The sequence below is a fragment of the Leuresthes tenuis genome, unplaced genomic scaffold (assembly GCF_036924035.1).
Source record: "Leuresthes tenuis unplaced genomic scaffold, fLeuTen1.0.hap1 SCAF_130, whole genome shotgun sequence".
NCBI lineage: Eukaryota > Metazoa > Chordata > Actinopteri > Atheriniformes > Atherinopsidae > Leuresthes > Leuresthes tenuis.
Window position 1 is genome coordinate 90,660 of NW_027325484.1, and position 26,204 is coordinate 116,863.

At 42.0% G+C, this 26,204-nt stretch overlaps 1 non-coding gene and 1 pseudogene across 1 annotated transcript; one reads left to right on the top strand and one right to left on the bottom strand.

The window, feature by feature from the left end:
- Window positions 1–10,142: 10,142 nt before the first annotated feature.
- Window positions 10,143–10,319, bottom strand: LOC140287399 (U2 spliceosomal RNA; annotated as a pseudogene).
- Window positions 10,320–15,244: 4,925 nt separating this feature from the next.
- LOC140287408 (U2 spliceosomal RNA) lies at window positions 15,245–15,435 on the top strand. Its single transcript, XR_011911583.1, has one exon. It is a non-coding gene; the product is annotated as a U2 spliceosomal RNA (small nuclear RNA).
- Window positions 15,436–26,204: the final 10,769 nt, after the last annotated feature.

Genomic DNA, 26,204 nt, shown 5'->3' on the forward strand with positions numbered 1-26,204 from the left:
GGGAGGAGAGGTCTTCGGATGAGTGGTTGAGAATTTCCAACCATAATCTATAAAATGCGGTGAAAAAAAAGGTGTGATAGAAACCTAAAAGGTGGAGCGGAAGTGTTCGGCTGCAAGAAGGTGTGAATGTCCGTCTATAGTTGGTGAAAAGCAGGAAAAGCAAGGTCTGAATGCCCAATCTTACATCATCAAAAGCGAGATCAGAGGTGTTTGGCTGCAAGAAAACGGGTAAGGTGTGAATGACCGACTAAATATCAACAAAAGTGGGGGCGGAGGTCTTTGGATGCAGGTGGGTGTGAATATCCCACCATACAAGTATGGTGGAGAGGAAGCTGTGAATGTCCGACCATGGTTTGTAAAACGCGGGTAAGACAAGGTGCGAATGTCCGACAATGTATGATCAAAAGAGGGAGCGGAGGTGTTCGGCTGCAAGGTCTGAATTTCCAACCATAATTTGTAAACACCGTTGAAGAAAAGCCTCGAAAGCCCGACTATACACCATCAAAAGCGGGAGCAGAGGTGTTCAGCTGCAAGAAGGTCTGAATGTCCACCAATAATTACTGAAAAATGGGTAAGAAGAGGTGTGAATGCCCAACTATACATCATCAAAAGCAGAAGTGGATGTGTTCGGCCACAAGAAGGTTTGAATGTCCGACCATAGTTTGTAAAAGGCGGGTAAGAAAAGGTTTGAATGCCCGAACATACACAATCAAAAGAGGGAGCGGAGGTGTTTCGCTGCAAGAAGGTGTGAATGTCCGAGCATAGTTTGTAAAAAGCGGGTAAGAAAAGGTTCGAATGCCCGAACATACACCATCAAAAGAGGGAGCGGAGGTGTTCCGCTGTAAGAAGGTGTGAATGTCCAACCATAGTTGGTAAAAAGCGGGTAAGAAAAGGTTAAAATACCCGACTCTACACAATCAATAGCGGGAGCGGAGTTGTTCGGCTAAAAGAAGGTGTGAAAGTCCGACCATGGTTTGTAAAAAGCGGGTAAGAAAAGGTTCGAATGCAAAAATATACACCATCAAAAGCGGAAGCCGAGGTGTTCGGCTGCAAGTAGGTCTGAATGTCCACCCATAATTAATGAAAAGCGGGCAACAAGTAGGTTCGAATGCCCAACCATACATCAACAAAAGCAGGAGTGGATGTGTTTGGCTACAAGAAGGTTTGAATGTCCAACCATAGTTTGTAAAAAGCGGGTAAGAAAAGGTGCGAATGCCCGAAAATACACCATCAAAAGAGGGAGCAGAGGTGTTCCGCTGTAAGATGGTGCGAATGTCCGACCATAGTTGGTAAAAAGCGGGTAAGAAAAGGTTCGAATGCCCGAATATATACCATTATAAGCGGAAGCGGAGGTGTTCGGCTGCAAGAAGGTGTGAACGTCCGACCAAAGTTTGTAAATAGCAGTTAAGAAAAGGTTTGAATATCTAACCAAACATAATCAAAAGTGGGAGCAGAGCTGTTCGACTGCAAGTAGGTGTGAATTTCCACCCATAATTCCTGAAAAATGGGTAAGAAAAGGTGCGAATGCCCAACCATACATCATCAAAAGAAGAAGTGGATGTGTTCTGCCACAAGAAGGTTTGAATGTCCGACCATAGCTTGTAAAAAGTGGGTAAGAAAAAGTTCGAATGCTCGAACATACACCATCAAATTTGGGAGCGGAGGTGTTCCGCTGTAAGACGGTGTGAATGTCCGACCATAATTGGTAAAAAGCGGGTAAGAAAAGGTTAAAATACCCGACTGTACACAATCAATAGCGGGAGCGGAGTTGTTCGGCTACAAGAAGGTGTGAAAGTCCGACCATGGTTTGTAAAACGCGGGTAAGACAAGGTGCGAATGCCCGACAATGTATGATCAAAAGAGGGAGCGGAGGTGTTCGGCTGCAAGGTCTGAATTTCCAACCATAATTTGTAAACACCGTTGAAGAAAAGCCTCGAAAGCCCGACTATACACCATCAAAAGTGGGAGCAGAGGTGTTCAGCTGCAAGAAGGTCTGAATGTCCACCAATAATTACTGAGAAATGGGTAAGAAAAGGTGTGAATGCCCAACTATACATCATCACAAGCAGAAGTGGATGTGTTCGGCCACAAGAAGGTTTGAATGTCCGACCATAGTTTGTAAAAGGCGGGTAAGAAAAGGTTTGAATGCCCGAACATACACAATCAAAAGAGGGAGCGGAGGTGTTTCGCTGCAAGAAGGTGTGAATGTCCGACCATAGTTTGTAAAAAGTGGGTAAGAAAAGGTTCGAATGCCAGAACATACACCATCAAAAGAGGGAGCGGAGGTTTTCCGCTGTAAGAAGGTGTGAATGTCCGACCATAGTTGGTAAAAAGCGGGTAAGAAAAGGTTAAAATACTCGACTCTACACAATCAATAGCGGGAGCGGAGTTGTTCGGCTAAAAGAAGGTGTGAAAGTCCGACCATGGTTTGTAAAAAGCGGGTAAGAAAAGGTTCGAATGCAAAAATACACACCATCAAAAGCGGAAGCCGAGGTGTTCGGCTGCAAGTAGGTGTGAATGTCCACCCATAATTAATGAAAAGCGGGCAACAAGTAGGTTCGAATGCCCAACCATACATCAACAAAAGCAGGAGTGGATGTGTTTGGCTACAAGAAGGTTTGAATGTCCGAGCATAGTTTGTAAAAAGCGGGTAAGAAAAGGTGCGAATGCCCGACAATGTATGATCAAAAGAGGGAGTGGAGGTTTTCGGCTACAAGAAGGTTTGAATGTCCAACCATAGTTTGTAAAAAGCGGGTAAGAAAAGGTGCGAATGCCCGAAAATACACCATCAAAAGAGGGAGCGGAGGTGTTCCGCTGTAAGATGGTGCGAATGTCCGACCATAGTTGGTAAAAAGCGGGTAAGAAAAGGTTCGAATGCCCGAATATATACCATCATAAGCGGAAGCGGAGGTGTTCGGCTGAATGAAGGTGTGAACGTCCGACCAAAGTTTGTAAAAAGCAGTTAAGAAAAGGTTCGAATATCCAACCAAACATAATCAAAAGTGGGAGCAGAGCTGTTCGACTGCAAGTAGGTGTGAATTTCCACCCATAATTCCTGAAAAATGGGTAAGAAAAGGTGCGAATGCCCAACCATACATCATCAAAAGAAGAAGTGGATGTGTTCTGCTACAAGAAGGTTTGAATGTCCGACCATAGCTTGTAAAAAGTGGGTAAGAAAAAGTTCGAATGCTCGAACATACACCATCAAATTTGGGAGCGGAGGTGTTCCGCTGTAAGACGGTGTGAATGTCCGACCATAATTGGTAAAAAGCGGGTAAGAAAAGGTTAAAATACCCGACTGTACACAATCAATAGCGGGAGCGGAGTTGTTCGGCTACAAGAAGGTGTGAAAGTCCGACCATGGTTTGTAAAACGCGGGTAAGACAAGGTGCGAATGCCCGACAATGTATGATCAAAAGAGGGAGCGGAGGTGTTCGGCTGCAAGGTCTGAATTTCCAACCATAATTTGTAAACACCGTTGAAGAAAAGCCTCGAAAGCCCGACTATACACCATCAAAAGCGGGAGCAGAGGTGTTCAGCTGCAAGAAGGTCTGAATGTCCACCAATAATTACTGAGAAATGGGTAAGAAAAGGTGTGAATGCCCAACTATACATCATCACAAGCAGAAGTGGATGTGTTCGGCCACAAGAAGGTTTGAATGTCCGACCATAGTTTGTAAAAGGCGGGTAAGAAAAGGTTTGAATGCCCGAACATACACAATCAAAAGAGGGAGCGGAGGTGTTCCGCCATAAGAAGGTGTGAATGTCCGACCGTAGTTGCTAAAAAGTGGGTAAGAAAAGGTTAAAATACCCGACTGTACACAATCAATAGCGGGAGCGAATGTGTTCGGCTACAAGAAGGTGTGAAAGTCCGACCATGTTTTGTAAATAGCGGGTAAGAAAAGGTGCGAATGCCCGACAATGTATGATCAAAAGAGGGAGCGGAGGTTTTCGGCTAAAAGAAGGTCTGAATGTCCAACCATAATTTGTAAAAACCGGGGAAGAAAAGGCTCGAAAGCCCGACTATACACCATCAAAAGCGGGGGCAGAGGGGTTCAGCTGCAAGAAGGTCTGAATGTCCATCAATAATTGCTAGAAAACATGAAAGAAAATTTTCGAATATCAAACCGCACATGATCATAAGTGGGAGCGGAGGTGTTTAGCTGCAAGAAGGTGTGAATATCCACCCATAATTCCTCAAAAATGGGTAAAAAAAAAGGTGCGAATGCCCAACCATACATCATCAAAAGCAGGACTGGATGTGTTCGGCTACAAGGTTTGAATGTCCGAGCATAGTTTGTTAAAAGCGGGTAAGAAAAGGTTCGAATGCCCGAATATACACCATCAAAAGAGGGAGCGGAGGTGTTCAGCCATAAGAAGGTGTGAATGTCCGACCGTAGTTGGTAAAAAGCGGGTAAGAAAAGGTTAAAATGGCCGTCTGTACACAATCAATAGCGGGAAGGGATGTGTTCGGCTACAAGAAGGTGTGAAAGTCCGACCATGTTTTGTAAAAAGCGGTTAAGAAAAGGTGTGAATGCCCGACAATGTATGATCAAAAGAGGGAGCGGAGGTTTTCGGCTGCAAGAAGGCCTGAATGTCCAACCATAATTTGTAAAAACCGGGGAAGAAAAGGCTCGGAAGCCCGACTATACACCATCAAAAGCGGGAGCAGAGGTGTTCAGCTGCAAGAAGGTCTCAATGTCCATCAATAATTGCTAAAAAACATGAAAGAAAATTTTCGAATATCAAACCGCACATGATCATATGCGGGAGAGGAGGTGTTCAGCTGCAAGAAGGTGTGAATGTCCACCCATAATTCCTGAAAAATGGGTAAAAAAAGGTGCGAATGCCCAACCATACATCATCAAAAGCAGGTGTGAATATCAGATCATAATTTGCAAAAACCTGATGAGAAATGGTGAGAATGCCCGACTATACACCATCAAATGCGGGAGCGGAGGTGTTCGGCTGTGAGTAGGTGTGAATGTCCGACCATACTTGCTGAAAAATATGACAAAGCAGTTTTCACTTGGTTTGAGTGAAGGATTTCATTTTATATAGAAATCCGAAATTGTGTAGAACTAGTGGAAATAAGTTTATTCTCGGATTCCTAAAGGTTTAGTGTTGTTCTTTGGTATACTGCAAAGTAATACTTTTTATTTTGTTGAAACCGATTCAGACATGGATAAATATCAAGGAAAAAGCAGTTTTAACTTGGTTTGAGTGAAGGAATTCATTTTATATCAAAATCCGAAATTGTGTAGAACTCGTGGAAATAAGTTTATTCTCGGATTCCTAAAGGTTTAGTGTTGTTCTTTGGTATACTGCAAAGTAATACTTTCTATTTTGTTGAAACCGATTAAGTTAAAACTGCTTTGTCCTTCATATTTATCCATGTCATAATAGCTTTAAACAAAAAAGAACGTTGTACTTTGCAGGATAGGAAAGAACAACACTAAACCTTTAGGAATCCGAGAATAATCTTCTTTTCAGGAGTTCTACACAATTTCGGATTTTGATATAAAATGAATGCCTTCACTCAAACCAAGTTAAAACTGCTTTGTCCTTCATATTTATTCATGTCTAAATAGCTTTAAACAAAAAAGAACGTTGTACTTTGCAGGATAGGAAAGAACAACTCTAAACCTTTTCAGGAATCCGAGAATAAGCGTCGATTGACGAGTTCTACACAATTTCGGATTTTGATATAAAATGAATTCGTTCACTCAAACCAAGTTAAAACTGCTTTTGTCCTTCATATTTATCCATGTCTGAATAGGTTTCAACAAAAAAGAAAGTATTACTTTGCAGTATACCAAAGAACAACACTAAACCTTTAGAAATCCGAAAATAAGCTTCTTATCACCAGTTCTACACAATTTCGGATTTTGATATAAAATTAATTCCTTCACTCAAACCAAGTTAAAACTGCTTTGTCCTTAATATTTATCCATGTCTGAATAGGTTTCAACAAAAAAGAAAGTATTACTTTGCAGTATACCAACGAACAACACTAAACCTTTAGGAATCCGAGAATAAGCTTCTTTTCACCAGTTCTACACAATTTTGGATTTTGATATAAAATGAATTCCTTCACTCAAACCAAGTTAAAACTGCTTTGTCCTTCATATTTATCCATGTCTGAATGGGTTTCAACAAAATAGAAAGTATTACTTTGCAGTATACCAAAGAACAACACTAAACCTTTAGGAATCCGAGAATAAACTTATTTCCACGAGTTCTACACAATTTCGGATTTTGATAGAAAATGAATTCCTTCACTCAAACCAAGTGAAAACTGCTTTGTCATATTTTTCAGCAAGTATGGTCGGACATTCACACCTACTCACAGCCGAAAACCTCCGCTCCCGCATTTGATGGTGTATAGTCGGGCATTCTCACCATTTCTCATCAGGTTTTTGCAAATTATGATCTGACATTCACACCTGCTTTTGATGTTGTATGGTTGGGCATTCGCACCTTTTTTTTACCCATTTTTCAGGAATTATGGGTGGACATTCACACCATCTTGCAGCTGAACACCTCCTCTCCCGCATATGATCATGTGCGGTTTGATATTCGAAAATTTTCTTTCATGTTTTTTAGCAATTATTGATGGACATTGAGACCTTCTTGCAGCTGAACACCTCCGCTCCCGCTTTTGATGATGTATAGTCGGGCTTTCGAGCCTTTTCTTCCCCGGTTTTTACAAATTATGGTTGGACATTCAGACCTTCTTGCAGCCGAAAACCTCCGCTCCCTCTTTTGATCATACATTGTCGGGCATTCGCACCTTTTCTTAACCACTTTTTACAAAACATGGTTGGACTTTCACACTTTCTTGTAGCCGAACACATCCCTTCCCGCTATTGATTGTGTACAGTCGGGTATTTTAACCTTTTCTTACCCGCTTTTTACCAACTACGGTCGGACATTCACACCTTCTTATGGCGGAACACCTCCGCTCCCTCTTTTGATGGTGTAGGTTCGGGCATTCGAACCTTTTCTTACCCGCTTTTTACAAACTATGCTCGGACATTCAAACCTTCTTGTAGCCGAACACATCCAGTCCTGCTTTTGATGATGTATGGTTGGGCATTCGCACCTTTTTTTTTTACCCATTTTTGAGGAATTATGGGTGGACATTCACACCTTCTTGCAGCTGAACACCTCCTCTCCCACTTATGATCATGTGCGGTTGGATATTCGAACATTTTTTTTCATGTTTTCTAGCAATTATTGATGGACATTCAGACCTTCTTGCAGCTGAACACCTCCGCTCCCGCTTTTGATGGTGTATAGTCGGGCTTCCGAGCCTTTTCTTCCCCGGTTTTTACAAATTATGGTTGGACATTTAGACCTTCTTGCAGCCGAAAACCTCCGTTCCCTCTTTTGATCATACATTGTCCGGCATTCGCAACTTTTCTTACCCGCTTTTTACAAACCATGGTCGGACTTTCACACCTTTTAGTAGCCAAACAACTCCGCTCCCGCTATTGATTGTGTACAGTCGGGTATTTTAACCTTTTCTTACCCGCTTTTTACCAATTATGGTGGGACATTCACACCTTCTTACAGCGGAACACCTCCGCTCCCTGTTTTGATCATTTATGGTCTGGCAATACTACCTTTTCTTACCCGTTTTTGAGTTATTATGGCTGGACATTCACAGCTTCTTGCAGCCGAACACCTCTTCTCCCGCTTTTGATGATGAATGGTCCGGCATTCTTACCTTTTCTAACACATTTTTCAGCAATTATTGTTGGTCATTCACACCTTTCTCATCAGCTTTTTACAAATTATGATCTGACATTCACACCTACTTGCAGCCGAACACCTCGGCTTCCGCTTTTGATGGTGTATATTTTGGCATTCGAACCTTTTCTTACCCGCTTTTTACAAACCATGGTCGGACTTTCATACCTTCTTTTAGCCGAACAACTCCGCTCCCGCTATTGATTGTGTAGAGTTGGGTATTTTAGCCTTTTCTTACCCGCTTTTTACCAACTATGGTCGGACATTCACACCTTCTTACAGCGGAACACCTCCGCTCCCTCTTTTGATGGTGTATGTTCTGGCATTCGAACCTTTTCTTACCCACTTTTTACAAACTATGCTCGGACATTCACACCTTCTTGCAGTGAAACACCTCCGCTCCCTCTTTTGATGGTGTATGTTCGGGCATTCGCACCTTTACTTACCCGCTTTTTACAAACTATGGTCGTACATTCAAACCTTGTAGCCGAAAACCTCCACTCCCTCTTTTGATCATACTTTGTCGGGCATTCGCACCTTTTCTTACCCGCTTTTTACAAACTATGCTCGGACATTCAAACCTTCTTGTATCCAAACACATCCACTCCTGCTTTTGTTGATGTATGGTTGGGCATTCGAACCTACTTGTTGCCCGCTTTTCATTAATTATGGGTGGACATTCACACCTTGTCACAGCCAAACACCTCCGCTCCCTCTTTTGATCATGTATGGTTGGACATTCGCACCTTTTCTCACCCGCTTTTTGCAAACTATGGTCGGCCATTCACAGCTTCCTCTCCACCATACTTGTATGGTGGGAAATTCACACCCACTTGCATCCGAAGATCTCCGCCCCCACTTTTGTTGATATTTAGTCGGTCATTCACACCTTACCTGTTTTCTTGCCGCCAAACACCTCTGATCTCGCTTTTGATGATGTAAGATTGGGCATTCAGACCTTGCTTTTCCTGCTTTTCACCAACTATAGATGGACATTCACACCTTCTTGCAGCCGAACACTTCCGCTCCACCTTTTAGGTTTCTATCACACCTTTTTTTTCACCGCATTTTATAGATTATGGTTGGAAATTCTCAACCACTCATCCGAAGACCTCTCCTCCCGCTTTTGTTAATATATTTGAACTTTAGTCAGACATTCACACCTACTTGTAGCCGAACACCACCTCTCTAGCTTTTGATGATGTATGGTCCGGGATTCTTACCGTTTCTAACACATTTTTCAGCAATTATGGTAGGATATTCACACCTTCTTGCAGCTGAACACCTCCTCTCCCACTTATGATCATGTGCGGATTGATTTTCGAAAATTTTCTTTCATGTTTTCTAGCAATTAATTATGGACATTTAGACCTTCTTGCAGCTGAACACCTCCGCTCCCGCTTTTGATCATACATTGTCAGGCATTCGCACCTTGTCTTACCCGCTTTTTACAAACTTTAGTCGAACATTCACACCTTTTTGCAGCCGAACACAGTTTTTTGCAGCCGAATTTGGGCATTCGCACCTTTTCATACCCACTTTTTACCAACTATGGTCGGACATTCACACCGTCTTACAGCGGAACACCTCCGCTCCCTCTTTTGATGGTGTATGTTCGGGCATTCGAACCTTTTCTTACCCGCTTTTTACAAACTATGCTCGGACATTCAAACCTTCTTGTAGCCGAACACATCCACTCCTGCTTTTGATGATGTATGGTATGGCATTCGAACCTACTTGTTGCCCGCTTTTCATTAATTATGGGTGGACATTCACACCTTGTCGCAGCCAAACACCCTGTTTCGATCATGTATGGTTGGACATTCGCACCTTTTCTCACCCGCTTTTTGCAAACTATGGTCGGCCATTCACAGCTTCCTCTCCACCATACTTGTATGGTGGGATATTCACACCCACTTGCATCCGAAGACCTCCGCCCCCACTTTTGTTGATATTTAGTCGGTCATTCGCACCTTACCCGCTTTTGGCAAACTATGGCCTTCTTGCAGCCAAAAACCTCTGATCTCGCTTTTGATGATGTAAGGTTGGGCATTCAGACCTTGCTTCACCTGCTTTTCACCAAATATAGTCGGACATTCACACCTTCTTGCAGCCGAACACTTCCGCTCCACCTTTTAGTTTTCTATGGGGCATTCACACCTTTATTTTCACCGCATTTTATAAAAACACCACAGGAACACCGTATTGAGGCTTTGTTCTGACCGCTCATTCGGTGTCGCGTTTCTTTCAAGCATTTCTCCTGGTTAGCCCGCACTCGGCTCGCTCCCAGGGCCGTGTTAAAGTCTACTTCGCATTCACTCTCTTTTCTCAGCAGACTAAAAGAAACTTCCATCCTGCACCGCTGTTAGCTTTTTCACAAGAGCAGAGGAGAGCGCACCGTTCCCAGCGGCACTGCAGTACCGGGTCGATGCTTGGAGTGAACGGAGCAAGCTCCTTTTTCAACTCCTATTGATAAAAATCCATTTAATATGTAGTCCTTGCATAGACGTATCACATATTAAACTGATAAGTACAGATGGATTATGTGCAATTAGTAAAGAGAGTAGAGGACGATCTCTCTCGTTGGAAGTCCTTACCTATATCACTTATGGGGAGAGTTACAACCATTAAAATGATGATACTACCAAAAGTTAACTATTTGTTCTCAATGATCCCCATAAAACCATCTGCTACTTGGTTTAAGTCACTAGATTCATGCATCTCCAAATTTCTTTGGAAAAACAAACCACCACGTATTAGTTTAAAAACCCTACAGAAGACCAAGGACAGTGGTGGATTAGATTTACCTCATTTTCAGCACTATTCCTTAGCCAATAGGTTACAATATATATCAAAATGGTTTAAACCTTGTTGTTGTCACAGTTCCCAGAGACGTTGTAATCGTTGAGGATTCTATATTCACCCCCTCATTAGAGGCACGTGTTGCAGATTGATGACACTGAATCTTCTTCTCTGTTCATTGCTGGCATCATTCCCAGCATCGTAAGTGTTCGTGGCATTGTTAGCCTCTTCTTCTGGATCTTGATATCGAGCATCCTTTTGTATTTCTGGTTTGTAAGTCCTCTCTCTTCGTTCACCGGAGTCTTCGTCTCTTTGTCCTTGAGTTTGGTGGTTTTTTCTTCTTTTGATGCCTTGACACAGTGTGACAGGTGATACCACATGGGAGATCCTTTAACTTTAACTGCTGTCCCTGTGCTGCGAAATGGCTGTGCTGCTCAAATGGTCTCTCCTTCATCATATACACAGTTATTTATACATCACCTTCCACCATGAAGCGTTGTCCCTTTTTGTTTCTCTCTTTGTTCTTAAAATGCTGTTATAAATGTCTAAACCAATCCATTAAACTAGATCATTTTGGCAGTAAAGCGATCTACAATGTGCTTGGTCGCAAAGCTGCTCATCTGTGGTAAACAGCTCTTCAGAAAGGCATTCTTCAATTGATTTCACTCATTTTATGTAATAATTTTGTGATTTCCTACAAAACTACACTTCTTCTCCCATCTGTCTGAGTATTTAATATTGTCTGGGTCCCGTTAAAACATGTATTTTTCCCATCTAATTCCTTGTTTGCTTTAAAACAAGTATTCCCCATTTTCTATCCCTTCAGTAGCCAACCAGTTTGTATGGAGTACACTGGAGCAACTTGACTGATCAGTAAAACACTGCTTTTGTTGTCACCGCAAGGCTTCCCCCGTCGGTTGTTTCACTGAGACACTACTGAGTAACTACAACTCAACACAGTTTATACACATAACATTCATATACATACTAACAAACAAACAAACAATAATTTATCGCAATTTTCTCATCTCTGTTTGAACGTACACCCAGGTAAATATTCCTGTAGTCTTCTCATACCGACTATGGACCCATTCATTGTTTAACTTCACTGTTTTGCAAATCCTAATTGAATATTACACATTGACATTGAACTTTACTGGATAAGCAGGTCTTCATTGCATTCAGCAGCCTATATGTGAGCATTTATGTGTAAGCTGTTCTTCTTTGCATTTATCAGCAGCAAGCAATTCTTCACTGCACATGCATATGTAAATAGTAAAACAATTCCAATGTGTTAGCGAAACCTTCTATATCACAGTGGTTTCTAAGGTCTATTTTAAGTTCTTTGCCATCAGTGAGATGACATTGTTTACAAAGTGTGTCAAATTATCACTGAAGATCTTTTCAGGAATTTCAAATCTAGAAATGAGTTATTTTACGCGTGATTTTGCTACTGAGAGTGCATCTGCTTGTGCACATGGAAATATTTCAGACCATTTGGTAAAAACCTCTGTTGTCACTGAGCAGAATCGTTTCCCTTAACATTAATTTAGTTCAATGAAATCTACAAAATAATGAAATAATGAAATCCAAACAAATATGTTGAAAAAGATACACTGGCTTAGGGAATTATCTTCGTTTTGGTCTTAGATTGCCCTGTGGAATGTATTTTGCACATATTTGACCTGCTAGACAAAACTTTATTCATTTATTTATTCTAAAAAAATGTTTTTAATAATTAGTAAAACCATATGCTGTAAAAACCTGGTTCATTATTGCTTCCATCCCTCCTGTTGAGACATGACATGGTCCGTGGCTCAATACTGCAGCATATTTAAACAAATTCTTTGGCAGTATGGTTTTCCTTCCGGTCATTCATACGAGTCTATTGTAGATGGCAATTGAATAACATCTAATAATGCTAAAATATTTGTAGTTTATACATTTAGCTGTGGATGTCAACATACCTGTTTTTCCAATGCTGTGTTAACACGTGTACAGTTGAGAAGGCATACTGACTGTCAGTGTAAACGTTAACAACCTTTTTGTTATTTAATTTACAAGCTTCAGTTAAAGCTACCAATTCGACTGCTTGAACAGAGTAATTTTTTGGTAGTGGTTGTTTTAAGAAAACTTCAGTTTCTGTTACTACTGCAAATCCTGTAGCATTTGTGCCATCAGGGTTTTTTTCCTTGATCTGTTGAATAAATATAGTTATTTCTGCATTTTCATAACGTATATCAGTTAAGTCTGGCCTGGGTAAAACACTGATGGTTATTTCTGGCTTTCCATCTGTGGGGTAGGTAGCAGTGTGGATGGATTAAGTGTAGCACATCTCTCGACAACAAGGTGTGGCTGTGAAAGAAGAACTGTTATGTAGGAGAGATGTCTGGTAAAGATATTTTGTTAAGTAACCATATCACAGCCACTGCATGAGGTACCTTAAGTGTTAATGGGTGAAATAACACCATTATTGTTGATGCCTGCACTGCCAATGGCTTCTGGCCATTGATTCAAAAGTACGATCTCGTCCCTTTTTCCCCCTTTCAGTGGAGACTGGCCCCTAATTACCGCAATTCAGCAGGGGGTCTTTCATTAGGAGTACTGGACTCCCCCGTGCACGGTTTCAGCTCCGACCCTGGACAGCGGAAAAAACGTTGAGATCTGGTTTGAGGACCCAATTGTTGAGAAAAGTCTCTCAATGAGACTCAGAGTTGCTGGAGTCAGTTAATGCAAAGGTTTAATCTTGCAGCAAGTTCAAGAATGTGTGTGTGTATGGGTGTATGTGTGCGAACGTGTGTGAGTTTGTGTGTGTGAGAGTTTAAAGAACCTGTTATCCACAGGCAGGCCTTAACTAGTATGGCACGGGTCCAGCCTGTCTCATCTTTTTTGGAAGGTCCAGCGCTCGGCCGTAACCCTTCTGTCTGTTTGGACTCTCACATACATTCGGTTAATCATAGAAAAACGAGAACAAAACTTTTTAGCCCCTTAAATTCATAAAACAGACATGGTGCAGTTATTTCCATTCTAGAAAATAAGAGTAATCACCACCATTCCTATAAATTCTGGATATTCTAACAATCTGAATCTTTTTTAAATGTTCGATGAAGCCCTTTGCTGTTCTGTTTAGAGACTCAGCTGATCATAAACCAAGTTTTGCTCTTGAACCAAGCTTCTAAACTCTTCACCTTTTTCATTTCTCAGTTAGTATTCACTTTAAAACTGATTAAAAGAAAAATTAAATGAATGCCTATCAACAAATGTGGGATCTAAACTCTAGTGCTTCCTCTAAAATAATTTCCTTTCTCAATTCAGAAATGTGTGTGTGTAAGTCACAACACCCGTGACACCAAAACGGCTTTCTTTTCTCTCTTTTCTCTACACTCTGCACTGTGAGCACACACAACAAATCAGAAAGGCTCTCTCTTTTTTTTTTTTTTGATTGTGTGCCAGGGCGTTGTCTCACGTATTAGATTATGCTTAAGATACGAATGAGTTTATCAGTCACATCAGAATCCATACATACTGATCCTCCCGTAATAAAATGGTCGGATCTTATCAAACACACTTTGTTTCTTGTGACAAGTCAGCGAAACAGCGTATACACGTCAAGACACTGAATCAAGTTTGCCACAAGAACTCATAAGTTTGGCAGTATTGCTCTGCCGTCAGCAATCATACACCCATTTTATTTTCATGAGACATGTGCAGGCACCTGTTCATCTACTGTTCTATCACTATGAATTAGTTTATCTATTATCAATAAGGATACTTCTACAACTACTATCAAAGTATGTCCGGACTTCTTATGTTGTCAGTTGCTATATATGAATAAGTGGGTTGCTACTGAAAAGCATTAAGCATGTCACACAGCCCAAACATATAACATTTCAGGACACACCACACAGTTAACAACCACAGTGAAGCGTGTCAAAGCCCAAACATGTAACATTCAACAGGACACTTACACAACACATTCAAATCAAACAGTCAGACAACATACAAGAACCTATACCCCAGCCGGCATTGCTCCCTGCCTATTTTCCTACAACTCACTATGTGTGCGCACACCTTTATTCACAAACTCTTCAACTTATACTCTTTTACCGAAGCTGCTACAGCTCGATTGGCCAAATACCCTTAGATCCTATTTCGGTGAATTTGACATCTGCCTTGCATGTAACAGATTAGCGGTTTAGCAGTTTTAATTTAGTTTGAGTGAAGGAATTCATTTTATAGCAAAATCCGAAATCGTGAAGAACTCATGGAAGTAAGCTTATTCTCGGATTCCTGAATCTTTAGATTTGCTCTTTGTTTTACTGCAAAGTACAACGTTGAGCAGCACTAATGAGTTGTTTCTATTTTTGGCAGGCTTTACCTTTGCGGATGAAGCCCTTTCTGTCTGTGCAAAAGAAATCTTGTTACTGTGCAGAGTGACTTCTCTGAGTAGAGTCGCCTTACTTGTTGCGACTGTGCCAATGTTCGAAGCTGGAGTGCAAAGTTGTTGCTTGAATGGTGCTTGCTGGAGCGTGCGGTAGTGTAAAGTTATACCATTTAAAAGGGCTGAAGAGTGCTCAGTGCAGCGGGTGGGCCGAGGTGCAAAGTGACACTATGGCCATAAAAAGAACACCGCTACAAGTGCGCATTGTGCCAGGAAGGGCCCTCGGACGTGAACCAGTGGACAGTTATCGCTTCTCGGCCTTTTGGCTAAGATCAAGTGTAGTATCTGTTCTTATTAGTTTAATGTCTGATGTGTCCTCTATGCGAGGACTACATATTAAATGGATTTGTATCAATAGGAGTTGAAAAAGGAGCTTGCTCCGTTCACTCCAAGCATCGACCCGGTACTGTAGTGCCCCTGGGAACGGTGCGCTCTCCTCTGCTCTTGTGAAAAAGCAAACAGCGGTGCAGGATGGAAGTTTCAGGGAGCCCAAGATGAAACTTTCTTTTAGTCTGCTGAGAAAAGAGAGTGAATGCGAAGTAGACTTTAACACGGTTCTGGGAGCGAGCCGAGTGCGGGCTAACCAGGAGAATTGCTTGAAAGAAACGCGACACCGAATGAGCGGTCAGAACAAAGCCTCAATACGGTGTTCCTGTGGTGTTTTTATAAAATGCGGTGAAAAAAAAGGTGTGAATGCCCCATAGAAAACTAAAAGGTGGAGCGGAAGTGTTCGGCTGCAAGAAGGTGTGAATGTCCGACTATATTTGGTGAAAAGCAGGTGAAGCAAGGTCTGAATGCCCAACCTTACATCATCAAAAGCGAGATCAGAGGTTTTTGGCTGCAAGAAGGCCATAGTTTGCCAAAAGTGGGTAAGGTGCGAATGACCGACTAAATATCAACAAAAGTGGGGGCGGAGGTCTTCGGATGCAAGTGGGTGTGAATATCCCACCATAGAAGTATGGTGGAGAGGAAGCTGTGAATGGCCGACCATAGTTTGCAAAAAGCGGGTGAGAAAAGGTGCGAATGTCCAACCATACATGATCAAAACAGGGAGCGGAGGTGTTTGGCTGCGACAAGGTGTGAATGTCCACCCATAATTAATGAAAAGCGGGCAACAAGTAGGTTCGAATGCCCAACCATACATCATCAAAAGCAGGAGTGGATGTGTTCGGCTACAAGAAGGTTTGAATGTCCGAGCATAGTTTGTAAAAAGCGGGTAAGAAAAGGTTCGAATGCCTGAACATACATCATCAAAAGCAGGACTGGATGTGTTCGGCTACAAGAAGGTTTGAATGTCCAACCATAGTTGGTAAAAAGTGGGTATGAAAAGGTTCGAATGCCCAAAATCGGCTGAAAAAAACTGTGTTCGGCTGCAAAAAGGTGTGAATGTTTGACTAAAGTTTGTAAGACAAGGTTTGAATGCCTGACAATGTATGATCAAAAGCGGGAGCGGAGGTATTCAGCTGCAAGAAGGTCTAAATGTCCATCATTAATTGCTAGAAAACATGAAAGAAAATTTTCGAAAATCAATCTGCATATGATCATAAGTGGGAGAGGAGGTGTTCAGCTGCAAGAAGGTGTGAATGTCCTACCATAATTGCTGAAAAATGTGTTAGAAACGGTAGGAATGCCGGACCATACATCATCAAAAGCTAGAGAGGTGGTGTTCGGCTGCAAGTAGGTGTGAATGTCTGACTAAAGTTCAAATATATTAACAAAAGCGGGAGGAGAGCTCTTCGGATGAGTGGTTGAGAATTTCCAACCGTAATCTATAAAATGCGGTGAAAAAAAAGGTGTGATAGAAACCTAAAAGGTGGAGCGGAAGTGTTCGGCTGCAAGAAGGTGTGAATGTCCGTCTATAGTTGGTGAAAAGCAGGAAAAGCAAGGTCTGAATGCCCAATCTTACATCATCAAAAGCGAGATCAGAGGTGTTTGGCTGCAAGAAAACGGGTTAGGTGTGAATGACCGACTAAATATCAACAAAAGTGGGGGCGGAGGTCTTCGGATGCAAGTGGGTGTGAATATCCCACCATACAAGTATGGTGGAGAGGAAGCTGTGAATGTCCGACCATGGTTTGTAAAACGCGGGTAAGACAAGGTGCGAATGTCCGACAATGTATGATCAAAAGAGGGAGCGGAGGTGTTCGGCTGCAAGGTCTGAATTTCCAACCATAATTTGTAAACACCGTTGAAGAAAAGCCTCGAAAGCCCGACTATACACCATCAAAAGCGGGAGCAGAGGTGTTCAGCTGCAAGAAGGTCTGAATGTCCACCAATAATTACTGAAAAATGGGTAAGAAAAGGTGTGAATGCCCAACTATACATCATCAAAAGCAGAAGTGGATGTGTTCGGCCACAAGAAGGTTTGAATGTCCGACCATAGTTTGTAAAAGGCGGGTAAGAAAAGGTTTGAATGCCCGAACATACACAATCAAAAGAGGGAGCGGAGGTGTTTCGCTGCAAGAAGGTGTGAATGTCCGAGCATAGTTTGTAAAAAGTGGGTAAGAAAAGGTTCGAATGCCCGAACATACACCATCAAAAGAGGGAGCGGAGGTGTTCCGCTGCAAGAAGGTGTGAATGTCCGAGCACAGTTTGTAAAAAGCGGGTAAGAAAAGGTTCGAATGCCCGAACATACACCATCAAAAGAGGGAGCGGAGGTGTTCCGCTGTAAGAAGGTGTGAATGTCCAACCATAGTTGGTAAAAAGCGGGTAAGAAAAGGTTAAAATAACCGACTCTACACAATCAATAGCGGGAGCGGAGTTGTTCGGCTAAAAGAAGGTGTGAAAGTCCGACCATGGTTTGTAAAAAGCGGGTAAGAAAAGGTTCGAATGCAAAAATATACACCATCAAAAGCGGAAGCCGAGGTGTTCGGCTGCAAGTAGGTCTGAATGTGCACCCATAATTAATGAAAAGCGGGCAACAAGTAGGTTCGAATGCCCAACCATACATCAACAAAAGCAGGAGTGGATGTGTTTGGCTACAAGAAGGTTTGAATGTCCGAGCGAAGTTTGCAAAAAGCGGGTAAGAAAAGGTGCGAATGCCCGACAATGTATGATCAAAAGAGGGAGTGGAGGTTTTCGGCTACAAGAAGGTTTGAATGTCCAACCATAGTTTGTAAAAAGCGGGTAAGAAAAGGTGCGAATGCCCGAACATACACCATCAAAAGAGGGAGCGGAGGTGTTCCGCTGTAAGATGGTGCGAATGTCCGACCATAGTTGGTAAAAAGCGGGTAAGAAAAGGTTCGAATGCCCGAATATATACCATCATAAGCGGAAGCGGAGGTGTTCGGCTGCAAGAAGGTGTGAACGTCCGACCAAAGTTTGTAAAAAGCAGTTAAGAAAAGGTTCGAATATCCAACCAAACATAATCAAAAGTGGGAGCAGAGCTGTTCGACTGCAAGTAGGTGTGAATTTCCACCCATAATTCCTGAAAAATGGGTAAGAAAAGGTGCGAATGCCCAACCATACATCATCAAAAGAAGAAGTGGATGTGTTCTGCTACAAGAAGGTTTGAATGTCCGACCATAGCTTGTAAAAAGTGGGTAAGAAAAAGTTCGAATGCTCGAACATACACCATCAAAATTGGAAGCGGAGGTGTTCCGCTGTAAGACGGTGTGAATGTCCGACCATAATTGGTAAAAAGCGGGTAAGAAAAGGTTAAAATACCCGACTGTACACAATCAATAGCGGGAGCGGAGTTGTTCGGCTACAAGAAGGTGTGAAAGTCCGACCATGGTTTGTAAAACGCGGGTAAGACAAGGTGCGAATGCCCGACAATGTATGATCAAAAGAGGGAGCGGAGGTGTTCGGCTGCAAGGTCTGAATTTCCAACCAATAATTACTGAAAAATGGGTAAGAAAAGGTGTGAATGCCCAACTATACATCATAAAAAGCAGAAGTGGATTTGTTCGGCCACAAGAAGGTTTGAATGTCCGACCATAGTTTGTAAAAAGCGGGTAAGAAAAGGTTTGAATGCCCGAACATACACAATCAAAAGAGGGAGCGGAGGGGTTTCGCTGCAAGAAGGTGTGAATGTCCGAGCATAGTTTGTAAAAAGTGGGTAAGAAAAGGTTCGAATGCCAAAATATACACCATCAAAAACGGAAGCCGAGGTGTTTTGCTGCAAGTAGGTGTGAATGTCAGATCATAATTTGCAAAAAGCTGATGAGAAAGGTGTGAATGACCGACAATAATTACTGAAAAAAGTGTTAGAAAAGGTAAGAATGCCGGACTATTCATCATCAAAAGCAGAGAAGAGGTGTTCGGATGCAAGAAGCTGTGAATGTCCAGCCATAATTACTCAAAAACGGTTAAGAAAAGGTAGTATTGCCAGACCATAAATGATCAAAACAGGGAGCGGAGGTGTTCCGCTGTAAGAAGGTGTGAATGTCCGAACATAATTGGTAAAAAGCGGGAAAGAAAAGGTTAAAATACCCGAAAGTACACAATCAATAGCGGGAGCGGAGTTGTTTGGCTACTAAAAGGTGTGAAAGTCCGACCATACATCCTCAAAAGCAGAACTGGATGTGTTCGGCTACAAGAAGGTTTGAATGTCCGACCATAGTTTGTAAAAAGCGGGTAAGAAAAGGTTAAAATACCCGACTGTACACAATCAATAGCGGGAGCGAATGTGTTCGGCTACAAGAAGGTGTGAAAGTCCGACCATGTTTTGTAAATAGCGGGTAAGAAAAGGTGCGAATGCCCGACAATGTATGATCAAATGAGGGAGCGGAGGTTTTCGGCTAAAAGAAGGTCTGAATGTCCAACCATAATTTGTAAAAACCGGGTAAGAAAAGGTTCGAAAGCCCGACTATACACCATCAAAAGCGGGAGCAGAGGGGTTCAGCTGCAAGAAGGTCTGAATGTCCATCAATAATTGCTAGAAAACATGAAAGAAAATTTTCGAATATCAAACCGCACATGATCATAAGTGGGAGCGGAGGTGTTTAGCTGCAAGAAGGTGTGAATGTCCACCCATAATTCCTGACCATACATCATCAAAAGCAGGTGTGAATGTCAGATCATAATTTGCAAAAACCTGATGAGAAATGGTGAGAATGCCCGACTATACACCATCAAATGCGGGAGCGGAGGTGTTCGGCTGTGAGTAGGTGTGAATGTCCGACCATACTTGCTGAAAAATATGACAAAGCAGTTTTCACTTGGTTTGAGTGAAGGATTTCATTTTATATAGAAATCCGAAATTGTGTAGAACTCGTGGAAATAAGTTTATTCTCGGATTCCTAAAGGTTTAGTGTTGTTCTTTGGTATACTGCAAAGTAATACTTTTTATTTTGTTGAAACCGATTCAGACATGGATAAATATCAAGGAAAAAGCAGTTTTAACTTGGTTTGAGTGAAGGAATTCATTTTATATCAAAATCCGAAATTGTGTAGAACTCGTGGAAATAAGTTTATTCTCGGATTCCTAAAGGTTTAGTGTTGTTCTTTGGTATACTGCAAAGTAATACTTTCTATTTTGTTGAAACCGATTAAGTTAAAACTGCTTTGTCCTTCATATTTATCCATGTCATAATAGCTTTAAACAAAAAAGAACGTTGTACTTTGCAGGATAGGAAAGAACAACTCTAAACCTTTTCAGGAATCCGAGAATAAGCGTCGATTGACGAGTTCTACACAATTTCGGATTTTGATATAAAATGAATTCGTTCACTCAAACCAAGTTAAAACTGCTTTTGTCCTTCATATTTATCCATGTCTGAATAGGTTTCAACAAAAAAGAAAGTATTACTTTGCAGTATACCAAAGAACAACACTAAACCTTTAGGAATCCGAAAATAAGCTTCTTATCACCAGTTCTACACAATTTCGGATTTTGATATAAAATGAATTCCTTCACTCAAACCAAGTTAAAACTGCTTTGTCCTTAATATTTATCCATGTCTGAATAGGTTTCAACAAAAAAGAAAGTATTACTTTGCAGTATACCAAAGAACAACACTAAACCTTTAGGAATCCGAGAATAAGCTTCTTTTCACCAGTTCTACACAATTTTGGATTTTGATATAAAATGAATTCCTTCACTCAAACCAAGTTAAAACTGCTTTGTCCTTCATATTTATCCATGTCTGAATGGGTTTCAACAAAATAGAAAGTATTACTTTGCAGTATACCAAAGAACAACACTAAACCTTTAGGAATCCGAGAATAAGCTTCTTTTCACCAGTTCTACACAATTTTGGATTTTGATATAAAATGAATTCCTTCACTCAAACCAAGTTAAAACTGCTTTGTCCTTCATATTTATCCATGTCTGAATCGGTTTCAACAAAATAGAAAGTATTACTTTGCAGTATACCAAAGAACAACACTAAACCTTTAGGAATCCGAGAATAAACTTATTTCCACGAGTTCTACACAAATTCGGATTTTGATATAAAATGAATTCCTTCACTCAAACCAAGTGAAAACTGCTTTGTCGTATTTTTCAGCAAGTATGGTCGGACATTCACACCTACTCACAGCCGAACACCTCCGCTCCCGCATTTGATGGTGTATAGTCGGGCATTCTCACCATTTCTCATCAGGTTTTTGCAAATTATGATCTGACATTCACACATGCTTTTGATGTTGTATGGTTGGGCATTCGCACCTTTTTTTACCCATTTTTCAGGAATTATGGGTGGACATTCACACCATCTTGCAGCTGAACACCTCCTCTCCCGCATATGATCATGTGCGGTTTGATATTCGAAAATTTTCTTTCATGTTTTCTAGCAATTATTGATGGACATTGAGACCTTCTTGCAGCTGAACACCTCTGCTCCCGCTTTTGATGGTGTATAGTCGGGCTTTCGAGCCTTTTCTTCCCCGGTTTTTACAAATTATGGTTGGACATTCAGACCTTCTTGCAGCCGAAAACCTCCGCTCCCTCTTTTGATCATACATTGTCGGGCATTCGCACCTTTTCTTACCACTTTTTACAAAACATGGTCGGACTTTCACACTTTCTTGTAGCCGAACACATCCCTTCCCGCTATTGATTGTGTACAGTCGGGTATTTTAACCTTTTCTTACCCGCTTTTTACCAACTACGGTCGGACATTCACACCTTCTTATGGCGGAACACCTCCGCTCCCTCTTTTGATGGTGTAGGTTCGGGCATTCGAACCTTTTCTTACCCGCTTTTTACAAACTATGCTCGGACATTCAAACCTTCTTGTAGCCGAACACATCCAGTCCTGCTTTTGATGATGTATGGTTGGGCATTCGCACCTTTTTTTTTTACCCATTTTTGAGGAATTATGGGTGGACATTCACACCTTCTTGCAGCTGAACACCTCCTCTCCCACTTATGATCATGTGCGGTTGGATATTCGAACATTTTTTTTCATGTTTTCTAGCAATTATTGATGGACATTCAGACCTTCTTGCAGCTGAACACCTCCGCTCCCGCTTTTGATGGTGTATAGTCGGGCTTCCGAGCCTTTTCTTCCCCGGTTTTTACAAATTATGGTTGGACATTTAGACCTTCTTGCAGCCGAAAACCTCCGTTCCCTCTTTTGATCATACATTGTCCGGCATTCGCAACTTTTCTTACCCGCTTTTTACAAACCATGGTCGGACTTTCACACCTTTTAGTAGCCAAACAACTCCGCTCCCGCTATTGATTGTGTACAGTCGGGTATTTTAACCTTTTCTTACCCGCTTTTTACCAATTATGGTGGGACATTCACACCTTCTTACAGCGGAACACCTCCGCTCCCTGTTTTGATCATTTATGGTCTGGCAATACTACCTTTTCTTACCCGTTTTTGAGTTATTATGGCTGGACATTCACAGCTTCTTGCAGCCGAACACCTCTTCTCCCGCTTTTGATGATGAATGGTCCGGCATTCTTACCTTTTCTAACACATTTTTCAGCAATTATTGTTGGTCATTCACACCTTTCTCATCAGCTTTTTACAAATTATGATCTGACATTCACACCTACTTGCAGCCGAACACCTCGGCTTCCGCTTTTGATGGTGTATATTTTGGCATTCGAACCTTTTCTTACCCGCTTTTTACAAACCATGGTCGGACTTTCATACCTTCTTTTAGCCGAACAACTCCGCTCCCGCTATTGATTGTGTAGAGTTGGGTATTTTAGCCTTTTCTTACCCGCTTTTTACCAACTATGGTCGGACATTCACACCTTCTTACAGCGGAACACCTCCGCTCCCTCTTTTGATGGTGTATGTTCTGGCATTCGAACCTTTTCTTACCCACTTTTTACAAACTATGCTCGGACATTCACACCTTCTTGCAGTGAAACACCTCCGCTCCCTCTTTTGATTGTGTATGTTCGGGCATTCGAACCTTTTCTTACCCGCCTTTTACAAACTATGGTCGGACATTCAAACCTTCTTGTGGCCGAACACATCCACTTCTGCTTGTGATGATGTATAGTTGGGCATTCACACCTTTTCTTACCCATTTTTCAGTAATTATTGGTGGACATTCAGACCTTCTTGCAGCTGAACACCTCCGCTCCCGCTTTTGATGGTGTATAGTCGGGCTTTCGAGCCTTTTCTTCAACGGTGTTTACAAATTATGGTTGGAAATTCAGACCTTGCAGCCGAAACACTCCGCTCCCTCTTTTGATCATACATTGTCGGGCATTCGCACCTTGTCTTACCCGCTTTTTACAAACCATGGTCGGACTTTCACACCTTTTAGTAGCCGAACAACTCCGCTCCCGCTATTGATTGTGTACAGTCCGGTTTTTTAACCTTTTCTTACCCGCTTTTTACCAACTATGGTCGGACATTCGCAGCATCTTACAGCGAAACACCTCCGCTCCCTCTTTTGATGGTGTATGTTCGGGCATTCGAACTTTTTCTTACCCACTTTTTACAAACTATGGTCGGACATTCAAACCTTCTTGTAGCAGAACACATCCACTTCTTTTTTTGATGATGTATGGTTGGGCATTCGCACCTTTTCTTACCCATTTTTCAGGAATTATGGGTGGATATTCACACCTACTTGCAGTCGAACAGCTCTGTACCCACTTTTGATTATGTTTGGTTGGATATTCGAACCTTTTCTTAACTGCTTTTTACAAACTTTGGTCGGACGTTCACACCTTCTTGCAGCCGAACACCTCCGCTTCCGCTTTTGATGGTATATATTCGGGCATTCGAACCTTTTCTTACCCACTTTTTACCAACTATGGTCGGACATTCACACCGTCTTGCAGTGTAACACCTCCGCTCCCTCTTTTGATGGTGTATGTTCGGGCATTCGCACCTTTTCTTACCCGCTTTTTACAAACTATGGTCGTACATTCAAACCTTGTAGCCGAAAACCTCCACTCCCTCTTTTGATCATACTTTGTCGGAAATTCGCACCTTTTCTTACCCGCTTTTTACAAACTATGCTCGGACATTCAAACCTTCTTGTAGCCAAACACATCCACTCCTGCTTTTGTTGATGTATGGTTGGGCATTCGAACCTACTTGTTGCCCGCTTTTCATTAATTATGGGTGGACATTCACACCTTGTCACAGCCAAACACCTCCGCTCCCTGTTTTGATCATGTATGGTTGGACATTCGCACCTTTTCTCACCCGCTTTTTGCAAACTATGGTCGGCCATTCACAGCTTCCTCTCCACCATACTTGTATGGTGGGATATTCACACCCACTTGCATCCGAAGATCTCCGCCCCCACTTTTGTTGATATTTAGTCGGTCATTCACACCTTACCCGTTTTCTTGCCGCCAAACACCTCTGATCTCGCTTTTGATGATGTAAGATTGGGCATTCAGACCTTGCTTTTCCTGCTTTTCACCAACTATAGATGGACATTCACACCTTCTTGCAGCCGAACACTTCCGCTCCACCTTTTAGGTTTCTATCACACCTTTTTTTTCACCGCATTTTATAGATTATGGTTGGAAATTCTCAACCACTCATCCGAAGACCTCTCCTCCCGCTTTTGTTAATATATTTGAACTTTAGTCAGACATTCACACCTACTTGTAGCCGAACACCACCTCTCTAGCTTTTGATGAGGTATGGTCCGGGATTCTTACCGTTTCTAACACATTTTTCAGCAATTATGGTAGGATATTCACACCTTCTTGCAGCTGAACACCTCCTCTCCCACTTATGATCATGTGCGGATTGATTTTCGAAAATTTTCTTTCATGTTTTCTAGCAATTAATTATGGACATTTAGACCTTCTTGCAGCTGAACACCTCCGCTCCCGCTTTTGATCATACATTGTCAGGCATTCGCCACTTGTCTTACCCGCTTTTTACAAACTTTAGTCGAACATTCACACCTTTTTGCAGCCGAACACAGTTTTTTGCAGCCGAATTTGGGCATTCGCACCTTTTCATACCCACTTTTTACCAACTATGGTCGGACATTCACACCGTCTTACAGCGGAACACCTCCGCTCCCTCTTTTGATGGTGTATGTTCGGGCATTCGAACCTTTTCTTACCCGCTTTTTACAAACTATGCTCGGACATTCAAACCTTCTTGTAGCCGAACACATCCACTCCTGCTTTTGATGATGTATGGTATGGCATTCGAACCTACTTGTTGCCCGCTTTTCATTAATTATGGGTGGACATTCACACCTTGTCGCAGCCAAACACCCTGTTTCGATCATGTATGGTTGGACATTCGCACCTTTTCTCACCCGCTTTTTGCAAACTATGGTCGGCCATTCACAGCTTCCTCTCCACCATACTTGTATGGTGGGATATTCACACCCACTTGCATCCGAAGACCTCCGCCCCCACTTTTGTTGATATTTAGTCGGTCATTCGCACCTTACCCGCTTTTGGCAAACTATGGCCTTCTTGCAGCCAAAAACCTCTGATCTCGCTTTTGATGATGTAAGGTTGGGCATTCAGACCTTGCTTCACCTGCTTTTCACCAAATATAGTCGGACATTCACACCTTCTTGCAGCCGAACACTTCCGCTCCACCTTTTAGTTTTCTATGGGGCATTCACACCTTTATTTTCACCGCATTTTATAAAAACACCACAGGAACACCGTATTGAGGCTTTGTTCTGACCGCTCATTCGGTGTCGCGTTTCTTTCAAGCATTTCTCCTGGTTAGCCCGCACTCGGCTCGCTCCCAGAGCCGTGTTAAAGTCTACTTCGCATTCACTCTCTTTTCTCAGCAGACTAAAAGAAAGTTCCATCCTGCACCGCTGTTAGCTTTTTCACAAGAGCAGA